At 39.9% G+C, this 15,989-nt stretch overlaps 1 protein-coding gene across 3 annotated transcripts in view; it reads right to left on the bottom strand.

Moving 5' to 3' along the window:
• Positions 1-15,989, bottom strand: part of AHCYL1 (adenosylhomocysteinase like 1) — a 41,455-nt gene that overhangs the window by 15,590 nt on the left and 9,876 nt on the right. The gene's annotated exons all lie outside the window — the stretch shown is intronic.

Genomic DNA, 15,989 nt, shown 5'->3' with positions numbered 1-15,989 from the left:
TTCCATAAAGTTTTCTTTTCTCTTCTCTTATAACCCTGAGACATTAAACTCTTTACCCTTGCTCTCAACTCTATCAAAAAGCAGGCATAATCTCTTAGGGCTTCTGCTTGATTTTTATTTCAGAATATTCTCTTGTAGCATATTCTTATCCTGAAGTTAGCAATGGTCTTGTTTTTTTGAAAGAATTATGAAGAGATGCCTTAAATGGTGATGGGCATTGGGGTGCTAATAGTCAGAGTCCAATCATGTACCTATCCTTCACAAAGCCAATGGAATATTGCCAGAACCTTCTATACACAGTAAAATACCAGAATATTCTAATAAAAATTTAAAAACACACATACCATAGTAAATTCCAACTAATTAGGACTAATATATATATATATATATATATATTTTTTTTTTTTGCGGTACGCGGGCCTCTCACTGCTGTGGCCTCTCCCGTTGCGGAGCACAGGTGCCGGACGCACAGGCCCAGTGGCCATGGCTCACGGGTCCAGCCGCTCCGCGGCATGTGGGATCTTCCCGGACTGGGGCACAAACCCGTGTCCCCTGCATCGGCAGGTGGACCCTCAACCACTGCGTCACCAGGGAAGCCCAAATTAGGACTAATTTGAAGGAAGGAGAGAATAATGACTTGGTAAACTCTGTATTAAAAACTTACTTAACCATAATTCAAAAAGAGTCATGTACCACGATGTTCACTGCGGCACTATTTACAATAGCCAGGACATGGAAGCAACCTAAGCGTCCATTGACAGATGAATGGATAAAGAAATATGGCACATATATACAGTGGAATATTACTCAGCCCTAAAAAGAAACGAAATTGAGTTATTTGTAGTGAGGTGAATGGACCTAGAGTCTGTCATACAGAGTGAAGAAAGTCAGAAAAACAAATACCATATGCTAACACATATATACGGAATCTAAAAAAAAATGGTTCTGATGAACCTAGGGGCAGTACAGGAATAAAGACACAGACGTAGAGAATGGACTTGAGGACACGGGGAAGGGGAAGGGTAAGCTGGGATGAAGTAAGAGTAGCACTGACATATATACACTACCAAATGTAAAATAGCTAGTGGGAAGCAGCTGCATGGCACAGGGAGATCAGCTCGGTGCTTTGCGACCACCTAGAGGGGTGGGATAAGGAGGGTGGGAGGGAGATGCAAGAGGGAGGGGATATGGAGGTATATGTATGCATATAGCTGATTCACTTTGTTATACAGCAGAAACTAACACAACACTGTAAAGCAATTATACTCCAATAAAAATGTTAAAAAAAACTTTCTTAAATGAAATAAGGCAGAAACAGATAACTTTTGAAGGATACTTGGAAGACCGGCTTTAATAAATAGCAAATAGCTTACAATTAACATTATTTATAGTTAAATTAATTAGTGTTTCTAAAGTGTAGGAAAACACTTCTATTAACTGGTTTAAACCTTCCTCCTAAATGCCTGTTTAAACTCTGACAAACCCTTTCTTTGAAATATAAAATAAACCTCGACCTCCTCTGAAAAACAGAATGGTTTGAGAATCTGAATCAAGCTTCTCCTCACAAGCTGATTAAATCTGAAAAGGTTCCCATGGAGAATTCATTAAGCTAAGTTTTCAGCAAATAATATCTGGAAATGTAACCTATTACAGATTAAAATCTTCTCTCCATAATGCTAGCAACCTGGTTATAGGCATTTTGAAGCCAGGAATAGTAAAACGCCCATTAGTTACAGCTGCTAAACATTCCCCTCCTCTGTCATATGTACCCTCCAGCTAGGGTAGCATCTGGTGGCAGTGTAAGAATCAGGCATAACTGTGCAGCCTAGGCACAGGCAGCTAATATGAGCAAGGCGATTACTGAATTAGTAGGATTCTACAGGTAATGAAGCAGTAATCAAGGGAACACAGACTTGTGTTTTTACACCAAGAATCAAAGCGGAGAATACTGATGTCACAGATAATACTACTGGGCAGCAGGCCTGAAAGAAAAACTTCAGTGTACTTTCATTTTAAACCTACCTTGGCTTACCACCCAACTGGGCAGTTTTTCTTTAGGTTACTTTGTGAAATAGAGAGGAGGCAGAGTCCACAGACTGTATTTTTAAGTTTAAGGACAGATCCTAAAGGCATGGAAGGGAAGGAGAGCTACATATTCTGGCATCTAGACCAGGATCTTGCACATAGGAAGCGTTCAATAATTATTTGTAGAATGAGTGAACCTTTCAAATTTCTTTCTTCTATAAGATCAAGTCAATTGCATTTCAAAAATAAATAAGTAAATAATAAAGATTCAAGCTAAACCACAAACACTACACCTGAACTTGATTAACAAGTATCTTCGTACACCTGAAGAAGCAGCTTTTTTAGTTTAGGTGCTAAAACTTTAATTAGCTTAAATGTGAAAAACACAACTGCCTTTCAAACCCAAACCAAACCAAACCAAAACCATTTATTGAAGTGACCACAAGTCAGCATCTGCCCTTCTAGATAGGATTTCCCACTGTATGTTCACATGACTTCTGCAGTCAGCAAAGCTAGATTTACTGAAGGGATTAATCCAGGGCCAAGGTAATGACTTTCAACCCAATATGCAGTTATTTTGGTGGCAGAAAAAACAGTCAAGAGACCATCAACACCGTTTAACACTCTCCAGAGGCAGCTCTTCCTCCATCAGCTTCCTTGCTCCTGGCCTAGGCAGCCTATTTGGAAGTTGCTCTCCTCTAATGACTGTTACGACTCCCTCCCTGTTCATCTTTTTTTTCCCCCAAAGGTTCTGGGTATATTCCCAGACACCACCTACCTGGGGGTAGGAAGGGTGAGGGAGGGAAATGCAATAACATTTGCAGTTTTTTTAAATAAAAAATATAGACAGCCTGCTGTGTCAAGACAGATATGTATTTCTTTAGTAACCTAAGAACTAATAGTCATAATCCCTCCTTGTAGAATGGGATTAGGCTTTAGTAGCCTAAAGCTTAGCAAAATCTTTCCCATCTAAAAATATGAGACTGTTGCAAGCAGCTTACTAATCACTGCAGCGCCTCATCTCTCAGATAATGAATATGGTCCATATTTGAAGTGGGCAGAGAGTTAACTCAGGCCATGACATAAATGGGTCACTGTCTATTCTTGCAGCCTATTGATAATCTCAATGCTTATAAATAAAATGATTCAGCTACACAAAGATACATGATAACCTTGTCTTCTCTCCCACCCCAAACTACGTGCAGAAGAGAACCTATATCAATAACTGCTGCTGTGAAATGCAGCTTCTCTGCTAGTTTCCATCAGGCCTGCTAGCTCCACTGGCTGTCTTCATAGCTAGTAGCTCTGTCTCCTCCTTGGTGAAATACCTCCTGGAGTGTTGTTCACCTTCACATTGTAAATAAACAGTGCTGCCAAAAGCAATTTACAGATATCACAAGTTTTCTCTCTAGTGAAGCCAGATCTCAATAATAGCCTTCTAAATGGGTTGGACTCACTGCATTTAAGCAAAACATGGTTATTTAGTTGAAAACAAAATACAAAAAATGACTACAAAGTCGTCTGTTTACATTACTTCCGATTTATCATGATTTCTTCCAATCATTATTAAGTCTTAATTGGTATGCTTTCATGTTTCTTCAATCTAGACCTGTAAGGAATGCCAGGTCTAATATGATGTAGGATGGGGATGAGGAGGAGGGAAAAGAAGATAGTTGAAGTCCAAAAAGGTCTGAAAATCAAAAAGTCCTATGTTAAAGAACTATTCTGTTTCAATACTCACTACCCCATATAAACAGCCTTACCCACAACAAACACACCAGTGTTCTATTTTTTTGGCCGGGCCACGTGGTTTGCAGGATCTTACTTCCTCGACCAGGGATTGAACCCAGGCCCACGGCAGTGAAAGCACGGAGTCCTAACCACTGAACCGCCAGGGAATTCCCACCAGTGTTCTATTCCTGAACTAATATCAATCATATATGAGAAAGGTTAGAATATCAGATTGACCCATTCTGCAAATAGCACATCCAAATACAGAAGTGTACTTGCTGTGCCTTAGCGACTCAATTAAATGTCAGGCCAATTTTATGTGCTATTTTAGAGCACCTTTTAAAATAGCTTGGTGGGTACAATGGTTGACTCTTCTATGTGATACTGAGAATGGTAAGAAAAGCTCTACTGAAGAAACAATTTGGCGTATGGTACATCTACCACCTAGTGGTAAGTCTAGTGACAGACTGAGCTAAAAGAATTGCTCTACAGAACCTAGCAAGAAGGAGGAATCATAGGCAATCGATAACAGCTATAAGACTCCAGAGAAGAAAAACAGTCGTATACTACTTGTTTAGTTGATCTTAATTGATATTTTTTACCATCAGAAGCTGAGAAGTTTACTTCCACAAACACATGGTCTATCTACTCAGATTAAGTAGCTTAATTACACTTCCTTCCCAGGTCCCACCCAATTTTGCCTTCTAGGTCCTAAATCAGAGAATTAATAGCCACCAGAATTCCGCTATGACACTATGGCCAGTGGAGGGTGATCAGGATAATATTCAGGGTATTACATTCCTTTAGTCAATACATTTAGTAGGCACCAACTAAGTACTCAGTGCTATTTCAGGAAAGATCTATGGAAGATCTATGGACTCCTTCCAGGACTCCTACCACATCTTTTCTAATCCCCTTTTCACACATCTTCTGGCTAATTTATTCTTTCTTCCACAGATTCTACTCTCACCTGCTTTTTTTTCAGAGGAAATGAAGAGAGTATGGCTGTCAGCATAAAAAAAGTCCAAGACCTTTTCTTGATACTTACCACTGATCAGTCTGATTCCCATTTCAGATGAATCCAAAGAAACAGTTATCAATAAACACCAACTTCTTGGTACAAGAACTATTTCAGACTTTCAATCAGGCAAAAGAAATTTCCCAAATGAAAGGCATCCCTTTCTCAACTTGTGGCCCGCAGGTACACCAACAGAAAACAGCTTATCTCAAGGGAATCAATCTCAGGCCACAGAGTCGAACCCAGAGCCACCTCCAGTCACTTCTTCCATTCCCTGGTGCAGAAACCAGTCTTCTGAGACTCGGCAGGTTTTGGCTGCTCACTGTCCTCCTTCCCTGTCTCAAGTTTCTTAAGTTCTCAGTTTCCCCAGATGGGGCCTGAGTTTCTAGAGGGAGGGGGTAGGCAAGCTAATCACAGCACACATCTCCCTCCCCCACTCCACTGGGCTGTGTCTCAATAGTAACAGGATATAACACACACACACACTGCTAGAAACCAATTCCACTGTCACAAGAAACACTCCTTTCAAAATGGGACTCAACTTGATCTTTCTTCAATGTTGGTGGGAGCAAGGGGTGTGGCAAAACCAGGGCCCACACTGCTGAGTCACTTAAATGGTGAGGAAGGAACATAAAGCTTGAAAAACTCTGCCAAAGAGTGGTTTTACCCTTATCAGCTACTTGCCCTCTCTTCGTATTAGAGAGCACACTTCATTGGCCTTCTATTATCTCCTAAAGTGCTCTAGTGAAAGTGAGTGATCTAGGCCTCCAACTGCCAACTAGAGGTAAAATTAAGAGGTTTAAAAAATGGCAACAAGTGGGCTTCCCTGGTGACGCAGTGGTTGAGAGTCCACCTGCCGACACAGGAGACACGGGTTCGTGCCCCGGTCCGGGAAGATCCCACATGCCGCGGAGCGGCTGGGCCCGTGAGCCATGGCTGCTGAGCCTGCGCGTCCGGAGCCTGTGCTCCGCAACGGGAGAGGCCACAGCAGTGAGAGGCCCAGGTACCGCAAAAAAAAAAAAAAAAAGCAACAAGTAAGAGGAAAGGCTTCCTAATCTTTTGAAAACCACAAATTACAACATAACATGACATGCAACCGGACTGTGTTTCAACTGCCTATTTAGCTATCTACCTGTCCAACTGCCTGGCCAGTTCCAACTTTCCTCATCCTCAATCCGTCTACCAATATTATATGAAAACATTCCAGTCATTCTTCTTTTTCTCCTGACACTGAATTATCATTAACTCTAGGGTTGTTTTTTTTTTCGTTGCTGTTTTTTGTACAGGTGACTGAAGAAATCTAGGTTCTTGGAACATACCCATGGCTTTATTGATACGCCAAAGTTCCCCCCACCGCATCCCCCAGCACCAGTTGGCACGTTCTATTTATTTTTCCAACTTTATTACGATCATTTTCAACATAAAAAAATTAACACAATACAATGAACATTTGTATACCCTCCACCTAGATTGAAGCTTTCCATTTTCCATATTAGGTTTCTTTCTCTATCTCTATACATATACACACATGCATACTTTCAAACAGTCCTGCAAAAAAATTTTTCCAAATATAAAAATTCATAATAAATTCTTCAGAATGCATCTTCTAACAAAGATATTCGTCTACAGAGCCCCTATAACATTATAATACTTAAGAACATTAACAACAATTCTATATCATCAAATATCCAGTCTGTATTCAAATTTACTTAATTTTTCTCAAGTATATCCTTCATAGTCGTAAACCCAGCTCTTCCAACCCAGGATGGAATCAAGGTTCACTAAATGCATTTGGTTGTTAGGTTCTTTTAGTTTCTGCTAATTTAGAAGAGTTCTCCTGCTTCCCACCTGCCCCCCTCCCTGCCCCACCGTGCTCTGTGATACTGACTTTTCCTCCCAGAGTCCAAGCCAGTTGCCTTATAGAATCTCCTTTTTTTTTTTTTTTTTTTTGCAGTACGCGGGCCTCTCACTGCCGGCCTCTCCCGCTGCGGAGCACAGGATCCGGACGCGCAGGCTCAGCGGCCATGGCTCACGGGCCCAGCCGCTCCACGGCATGTGGGATCCTCCTGGAGCGGGGCATGAACCCGTGTCCCCTGCATCGGCAGGTGGACTCTCAACCACTGCGCCACCAGGGAAGCCCTCTCCCACATTTTGAATTTTTCAGACTGTTTCCTTCCTGTGAACTGGATGTTCAGTTTTGGGGTTTGATTAGAAAGAGGTTAAAATTTGGCAAGAATATTTCATAGTTGGTGTTGTATACTTTACTTCGCAGCGTATCAGGAGGCACATAAATTCAGGTTGTTCCACTACTGGGGACACTAACCTGAAACCCTTGGTTAAACTGACGAACATCAGTCTTTGAAAGGAATATTTTCTCCTTTCCAAGTAAAGGTTAATTTGTGGGGTGATCCTTGTCAGCCTGTGAATGTCCTGTTCCCTAGTGACTTTACCATCTGTTCATAATCCTTGCCTGAGCCAATTATACTGGGGAGGAGGGAGGTTTATAGAATCATGATTCCTATCATTCTTTCCACATATATTAGGCTGGCATGTAAAGAAAAGCTTTTCTTCTTTCTCTTTCACTTTTTTTTTTTTACGTGTCATTCATATTTTATTTATCCAATATGTTACACTCAATTATATGAGTGCACTGAATGCTCCAATTGTCCCAAACTGGGCCAGTGGGAGCCTCCTTTAAGCTGACTCTTCTGTTCTTTTGACATGATCCCATTTAAATGATTCCTTTCTTTCCGACATAAGAAGATATACCAGGCTCATCTTGTTCTTTCTCTGCTTCAGACCTAGAATCAGTCATTTCTCCAGGGAGCCCTGATTTCTTTCAGCGGGGAAAGGTATTTAGAAACTAAAATCTGGATATAATGTCTGCCTATTGCTATGAGAGGTGTCAGTGCTTCTAAGTTCTTTCAGTAGAGAGAGAAATTAATCTTTTTTGTTTTACTCATGAGTACATATTGATACTTTTTTTCAAATTTAACATTAACATTTTAAAAATTTTTAATTTTCCTATTTGTATCTTTTTTTTTATGGTGACAATCTTGGTCTCTAACAGCAATACAATATTTACTTATTTGCTTTAGTCTATACTACACATAAAATAATTTCAAAATTACAAGGCTAATATTATTAACAATAATCTATGCAGTGAAGTGTCAATATTTCATTGAAGTTCTTTTTTTCCTTAGAATATATTTCACAAAGAGTATGCATAGTCAAAGTACTTTTTTCTGGGTGATTGTGTAATCTTCCTGATATGTAGTTAGGTTCATTTGTTTCTGTTTATATGCAATTTTAAGATTTCCGTTTTCTTCTCTTAATTTTATTTTTTGACATATAAAACACATCTCAAAAATTTTAAAGGTATACTCAGAGAAGTCTCATTTCCATTCCTATCCCCCCAACTCTGTTCCACTCTCCCCAATTTTCATTAATTTCTGGTTTAGCCTTCTTATGTTCATTTTTTGAGGTAGGAAAAGCAAATATGTATTTATATTCTTATTTTCCCTCTCTTTCTTATTCAAAAGGTAGCAGCTAAAATATTCTGCACCTTGTTTTTTTTTTCACTTGGAAATCACTTTGTATTGGTTCAGAGAGTACAAGAATCAACAATTCTTGAATGTCAGGAAAGACCAAGCCTGGTTACACATATATACAAACCTTACATGTTTGTAATAAAAAGTCATTAGCCTTAATTCGCAGTCCTCTTTAAAGCCAATACTGATTTTAAGTGAAGCTCGCAAGATGTGAAACTTGCAAACCTTACTGCAAAGTACGCTGGGATATTCTTTAAGATGAAAACACAACTGCTTACAAATTAGGCAAATCTGTATTCTTCAAACAAATTGCTATGAGAAGAAAAGTTATCACTGAAAGCAAGTAATCAGTGGATATCTCTAGAAGGAAGATGGAGTCTGGCATTTTGGAAGGTGGCCACATAGACTGAGTAAGTGCCATCTGTGTAATTTCTTAGCCTATCAAATTGGAACAAGATTGGAGATGTTATAAGAACAATTCTTCCTTCCTTGATCTGGAAGTCTAGCTTAAATAAACTTGAAAGCCAATTACATCTTAGAAATTTAAACCCTCTTTACATATTCACTTGAGTGAGTGAATCCCACCTGTGATATGGCAGAAGAAATACAAGTAGCTCCCAATAAGTAGCACCTGAGTCCACGAGGGTCAGCATTCAGAACCCTAGACTAATACTCAACAAAGGTTAATGAGACCTTTTTTTTAGTCACCATCCACTGCTTCCTATCAAGTACAGGCTCAAGGGAGGAAAAAACCACCAAAACTCAATATTAAATAACATTATCTGACTTTAAAGACCTAATGTTAAATACTATGTAGTAACAGGTATTGCTTCCAGAGATGAGTGGGTCAATGGGACTCTTCAGAATCCATTCTGTAGTTAGACTGGATATTTTCGAGTTCAAAGGACAAGGTGAAACCACTTTAAAGATCAGCTGCAGCAAGCTTTAGTTTCCACAGCTCTTAAAAACAAAACACAAAATATTAAGCTTCTAATACATGGACAAGAATCTATCAAAGATCATCAGTCACATCAAAAACATGATTGTAGGGCTTCCCTGGTGGCGCAGTGGTTGAGAGTCCGCCTGCCAATGCAGGCGACACGGGTTCGTGCCCTGGTACGGGAAGATCCCACATGCCGCGGAGCGGATGGACCCGTGGGCCATGGCTGCTGAGCCTGCGCGTCCGGAGCCTGTGCTCCACAACGGGAGAGGCCGCAACAGTGAGAGGCCCGCGTACCATAAAAAACAACAACAACATGATTGTAGGGACTTCCCTGGTGGTGCAGTGGTTAAGAATCCGCTTGCCAGTGCAGGGGACATGGGTTCGAGCCCTGCTCTGGGAAGATCCCACATGCCATGGAGCAACTAAGCCTGTGCGCCACAACTACTAAAGCCCGTGTACCTAGAGCCCGTGCTCAGCAACAAGAGAAGCCACCACAATGAGAAGCACGCGCACCACAACAAAGAGTAGCTCCCATTTGCCACAACTAGAGAAAGCCCGCGCGCAGCAACGAAGACCCAACACAGCCAAAAATAAATAAATAAATAAATAAAACATAATTGTATTTTTCATTGTAGAGAGGCAGTATTTGCCATCCTTCTTGATGTTCTAACTTGAGGTGTTTATGTTCAATTTTAGATAAGTCTCAGTATAAAATAATGACCTTAGATAGCCTACAAGAAACAAGCTGGTTGAAAGAAATTGTAGGCCGAAACATCTTTGGAGCTATTGAAAAATAAGAGCTCCCTGTTGTTCCAGAATGAATACAGTACAATCCCCCTATTCTCGCTGCCTCCCAGACCTGAAGACAGAAGTTTGGGTTTTCCTGACCTATGACTTTCTGATTAGCCATATTCTAATGAGTAAAGTGGACAGATAAGCAAGGATAAAGGTCTCTTGCTTTTGGCTGTATGGTAAACCAAAAGCCAAAACCAACTCTTGTATAGGAAAAGTTATTCAGCAAATTTTACCAGTAACACTGCTAGAATATCACTGATCTAAATGTTTTTCAAACCATTTTTGTTTAAATCTTGGCATACAAAGAACAAGCAAAACCACCCGAGGGCACTCAATTAGGACTTTTTACTTAAAGCTGATTAGCAGTTTGAAATCCACACTTGCTAGCATGGTGAAAACCAAGGTCCTGAATGCCTAGATTTCTATGACTTTCTAGTTTAAGCAGCTGCTTCAACATTAGTGGCTGTGGCTAAGATTTTCTTATAGAGGATTTGTATTTTCAAAACATTCTGGAATCCTTTGACTGCTGGATCTACCCTTCACAGATGACAAAACAGAACAGGGGTGGGAGTTAAGTGACTTGCTCAAGGCAATTTGCTACCAACATTAACAACAACAACAACAACAAACCCAGTTAAGTAAAAAGCAAAACAAAAACAACCCCCCCCCAAAACAGTACTATTATCCTTCGTTTGTAACAGGCTGGGGGAAACAGCAGCGTTCCCCTTTATTTTCAAGGAGTTAGTTTACAGAACAGTCTACAATTGCACTAAAGCTTTCTGAACTTACAGTATCAGTTGAACATGGTGAGCTTTGGGGAGGGAAAAGAACTCTCAGTTCCAAAATCCACACTGGTTTTGGGAGAAGTGAAATGATGCAAAGAAAAGTCATATTAAGTTGCCAATGAATTGCCATTGAGAGATATTGCTCCTTAGACGTGGAAAGGGTGAAGAGAGAACAGGAGAGCCCAAACATTGTGGAAGCAAAAAGCTCCACTCTGGCATATGCTTCAACTGTCTTTTGGGGATGGATTGGGGAGGAGGAGAAAGTACAAGCAGTCTAATCCTGACACTTTCTGATGAAAGAAATGAGCCGTGACCTTCCCATTGGAATCAAAAGCAATTTAAAAACTCCACCTGATATATAAACCAATTCAAATGATTGTGCTAATTTATTTCTTCTAGTTGAACTACCTATAAAGTAGAATTACATATTTATAACTATATAAGCCTAGAATTTTAGACATGAAATTTATTATTATTTTTTTAGCTGTATCAAAGCAAGAAAATATCTTACAACGTAGATTTCTCCCAATAGTGAGTATTTACTTCCTTTTAGGAAAATGCCCCTTCTGTTGATATTTTATATTTGGGTTTTAATGTAATTTGGATTGGATACAGAGTTTATCCTTTACCCCTCTACGCTTTTTTTTTTTTTGGCCGCACCTCACGGCATACGGGATCTTAGTTCCCCAACCAGGGATCGAACCCGCACCCCCTGCAGTGGAACCTTGGAGTCTTAAATGCTGGACCACCAGAGAAATCCCTACTGCTCGTATTTTAAATAATTTCTGCTTTCTTTTAAATGAGAAATATCTGATCTTTTAAAAAATATATAAGTAGAACATTTAAATGTAATTTATTTAGTAGCTTTCATGTAAGGAGGAGAAGTTCGAGTGAAAGATTTAATATTTAAATTTTAGATACTCTTAAACCTTCCAATCCTTAGTGTCTCTAGTCTTTCAGAGCCTCTTAAAAAAATATAGTAAGTCCCCTACATACAAACCTTCAAGTCGCCAACTTTCAAAGATGTGAACGTGTTTGCTTGTCCAATCACGCAAGTTAGTTCACGTGTCTGGCATACGTTGTGCATCCCCTACCAGTGGTTGTGTTTTTGTGTACTTTACTGTATAGTACTGTATAAAGTACAGTAGTACAGTATCTTTATTTCAAGCCCTGGATGTCCAGAAGCAAGTGTAAAAGCAGCAGTGATGTAGCTCGTACTGCTAAGAAGAGCCAAGCAATAACGATGGAAACAAAAGTGAAAATAATTGAGAGAGTGGAGCGACAAGAGGAAGAAGTAACTGAAGAACCAAAGAGATTCACAACCCAGGAAATGGCAAGGGAACTTTCTTTATTTGACGAGGCACTGTTAGTTTTTGAGGCACAGGACCCGAACATAGAATGGTACACAAAGGTTGCAGCAGCCTTCAGAATGTTCAGAATGCAATCCAGTGCTACCGTGTTAACTATGATGAGAAAAAAAAGAGCTACTACCCAGACCTCACTGGATTGTTTTTTAAGAGGGTAGATAGAATTGAATCCAGCAAGGAACCAGAACCTGTGCCATCAACGTCAGGCATTTGAGTGAAATTGCAGTTTGCCCTCTGTCTCCTGTTGCTGAAAATCCTTCAGCTTTCCCACCTCCCACCTCCTCCAGTCAGTAACTCTTCTTGCCTGTTCACTCGATACCAGCCCCTGTATGCCAGCTGCTGTACTGTACTACTGTACTTTTCAAGGTACTGTACTGTAAGATTAAAAATGTTTTCTTAAAAAAAAAAAAACTCCACCTGTATTTACTTATACACAGAGGTTTTCAATTTGGTATGGTTAAAACTGACCAATGATTGTTTTTTCTGGTTATCTTGGAAACCCGCTGGCTATCTTCATAAGATATGACGATGCTTTAAAACATGCAGCAAAGAATATATTTTAAATGTGCTTTTTATCAGCGTTTATTTATCCTGTGCAGAATAGTGATGGGGGAACTTTTCTTTCACACACTAACACTTAGTATAATTAGAGAACATGCCCTTAAATTGAGAACATTCTACTAGGTTCCTTTCTCAACTGGGGTGTACCACTCAAACACTACCTACTTCAGGTCACCTGCACTTTATAACATGTCTGAAAGATCTAGTGAGGTTGGATTTTCCCAATTCAAAATGAGCTATAAGTCAATTTGGGAACCTCCCAGTAAAATTTTTAGATAAAGACACATTTTGTCACTGATGCTTTCCCACTTTCTGGTACCACTTCTCTAACTGACTCTGCTACAACTAAAAAAAAAAGTTCTTGTAAGGTTATTAATTTTATTGAAGTATTCTGGACTTAATTGACATAATATATGATTACTGAATCTTGGTTTCATATCCACGGTAGACATTATATAAAGTACTCATTTAATGAACAAGAAAAAAATCCTGGCTATATGGTTTTTAAGAACAGTAGAATTTTCCCAAAAACTCAATAGTAGGTTTTAACTATATAGCTTCATAAGCTGAACAGAACCTCAAAATAAATCTAAACAGACCCAGGAAGTGAGGTCTGAAATTCCTTTGATCATTTTAAAGGGCTTCTTTAAAAATAGAAAATAAAGATAGTTGGTGGTATGATTATATTCTACTAGATTAGGTAGCTTTGACTTTAATGCATCATTGAGCAAACAATGAGATGTCTTTTATATTAAATAGCAGGCTGTAAGGTTTCACACCAAAATAGTTTTTCCATATGCTGGAGAGCAGTTACAACTGGAACCATCTAGAGCCTCCCGGCTCCTCTGGGGAGGACTGTGAGTACTGTTCTCTAACGGGCTCTGAATTTATAGAAGTTTGGCCTGGAAGGCCTTGAATACAGTACTTATTCAGCAACCCCTCAATGTGGGTCTGGAAAGTTCTCCTTAGACTTAGGCAGAGAAACAAGAATATCCCTGTTAAGACCACCTTAAGAGGTCTTGGCCTGTGGTTATACTAAAGGCCAGATTTCAGGGAGGTAAAGGTAGAACTGGCATAGAACTCTGCAAGCTCGTTGTGCTCCAATCTCTAAATCTGGCTGTGTCTTTTCTACATAATTCTTTCTCCTGTTGCCCCAAATGAAATTTCATTCATATTTCTATAGTACATGTTACACACTGTACTAACTCTGAGGAATGGTTCTGCCATTCATTCAAGTCAAACACCAACTTTTCTAGGGATAGAGACATACTAATATTGGTATAAATAAAGCAAAGCCTTATCTACCCTCCCCTTTTTACCCTAACGTAAACAGACCCCTTCAGGACTAAAAAGGAATCTTTTGTCTGGGTCTCAAATCTATTCACTTCGGCTTAAGGAGGAAACTGCTCTCCTGGCTACCTGGCTTACCAGCTTAGTTAATTGTCTTTCTGAGCTCTGCCCGTTTTTTCCTATCATCTTTCTCTGATCTTTTACTCTTTGGCTATTTCCTCAGTCCCTCAATCAACTCCTTCTGTGATTTTCTATGTTTTGAAGCCAGAATTTCACTAAAAAGTCCTCTCATGATCTTTATAATTTTACTATCTTAATCCAGGAATTCACAATATAAATTAATCATGTTAAGGAAATTCTCATATTCTGACCTGATTTTTAATCTATTGAGTCCAAGAAGCTCAGCCAACCAGAAACTAGAGATGAGGACAGAGAGTCAAAGTCATTCCTGACATTTCAAAGAGAACACAGACTAAAGGAATGCTATTGGTTTAGTGGAGGTCTAGCCATTCCTTATACTTTTTCTAGAGACACCCTTGAGTTCTTGGCAAACTACCTTGGCTATACAGATGAAGAAACCACAATCCTGTCCTGCTAGGAGGTAAAATGCCCATACACCCAAACTCATGACCTTGCTTTATCCCAATCACGACATTAATCAATTCTAGGCAAGCAAGCTGTCTAGGTTTTTAGCCTGGGATCCATGGATGGGTTTCAGGCTGCCAACTCCCCCTTATATGCAAATTGTTACATGTATGTAATTTTTCTGGAAGATAAGCACAGCTCTGATAGGGCTCTAAACTCCAAACAGTTGGGACCACTACACCAGACTCACATGACCCAAATAATAACCTCATAAGAATGTAAATGCCACAGGATAGATATGGACCTTTGCCTTGTTCACCGATGTATCCTAAGCAGCCAGCACAGGTCCAGGGACACAGTAGATGCTCAACCTTGAGTTGACAGGGATGCATGACTTCTGGTTATGGCTTACTCTGTATACCTTGGGAAAGAAGAGTAAGTATAGGCTATTTTCCAGGACCTCTTTTATGGGGCACAAGATTTCCCTCATGGCCAAAGTCATCCGAGATAGGTGGTGGCTGCATTACCATCCAAATAGCAGATTTCACAACAATTTTGGCAAGCCTTGCTAGATAATCTGAAAGAGTGGTTCTAAATCTGGGATCTCTCAAGTTTAGCTGAGAAAGCTGTTCCAAAATGCACATACCATCCCATTTTCCACCTGCCCCTTACTCTCAACCCCTCCCCATTCGGATTAAGTAGGTCTAGGTTAGGGCCCCGGTTACCAATATTTTGAAAAAGCTCCCTAGGTGACTCCCTAGCTAGCTCCCTAGCTTTTACTCCTTCCCACTCCATGAGGAGGACTGATCTGAGACAATCTAAGCAGGATCTGAAAAAGCAAACACAAGCACATGGAGTTTACCAGGCTCTTGATAAAGTGACTCAAGGAACACAGGGAACAAATGAGTTGGTCTTGTACAGAAATAAAACAAATAAGGCCAAGAAGTAGAAAATCTGCTTTTAATACCAACTCCATCTGTCAGCTACAGACAATCATTCAGATGGATCCACAAGGGTTTAGGAGAACATGACAAAGCCTGTCTGAGGAAGAGAGACTGTATTTTTACAATGCGTTGGTCCAAATTCAGTAAAAACTGGCAAGGTGCTCTCATTCCAAACATGCCCAGTGCTCAGCTAATCCCCTCCCTGTGAAGTCAGAAAAGAATGTGCAGAATTCTGAACCCTCTACTCCCCAGATAGGAGAGGTTCCTTCTCCTGAATGCAAGGGTTGAAACTAATCCCATCAACTCTCCACTCCTAATTACAAACTAGAGAAATGAGGTGCCTTCTCAACATAGGTGCTCTTTTTAAATTTATTTTTATTTTTGAATTTTATTT

Source organism: Aethalodelphis obliquidens, unplaced genomic scaffold, assembly GCF_003676395.1.
Source record: "Aethalodelphis obliquidens isolate GAN/ISIS:26980383/991018 unplaced genomic scaffold, ASM367639v1 scaffold100, whole genome shotgun sequence".
NCBI classification, from domain to species: domain Eukaryota; kingdom Metazoa; phylum Chordata; class Mammalia; order Artiodactyla; family Delphinidae; genus Aethalodelphis; species Aethalodelphis obliquidens.
The sequence above is the reverse complement of the archived record's forward strand: the minus strand, read 5'-3'. Positions and strand labels throughout refer to the sequence as shown.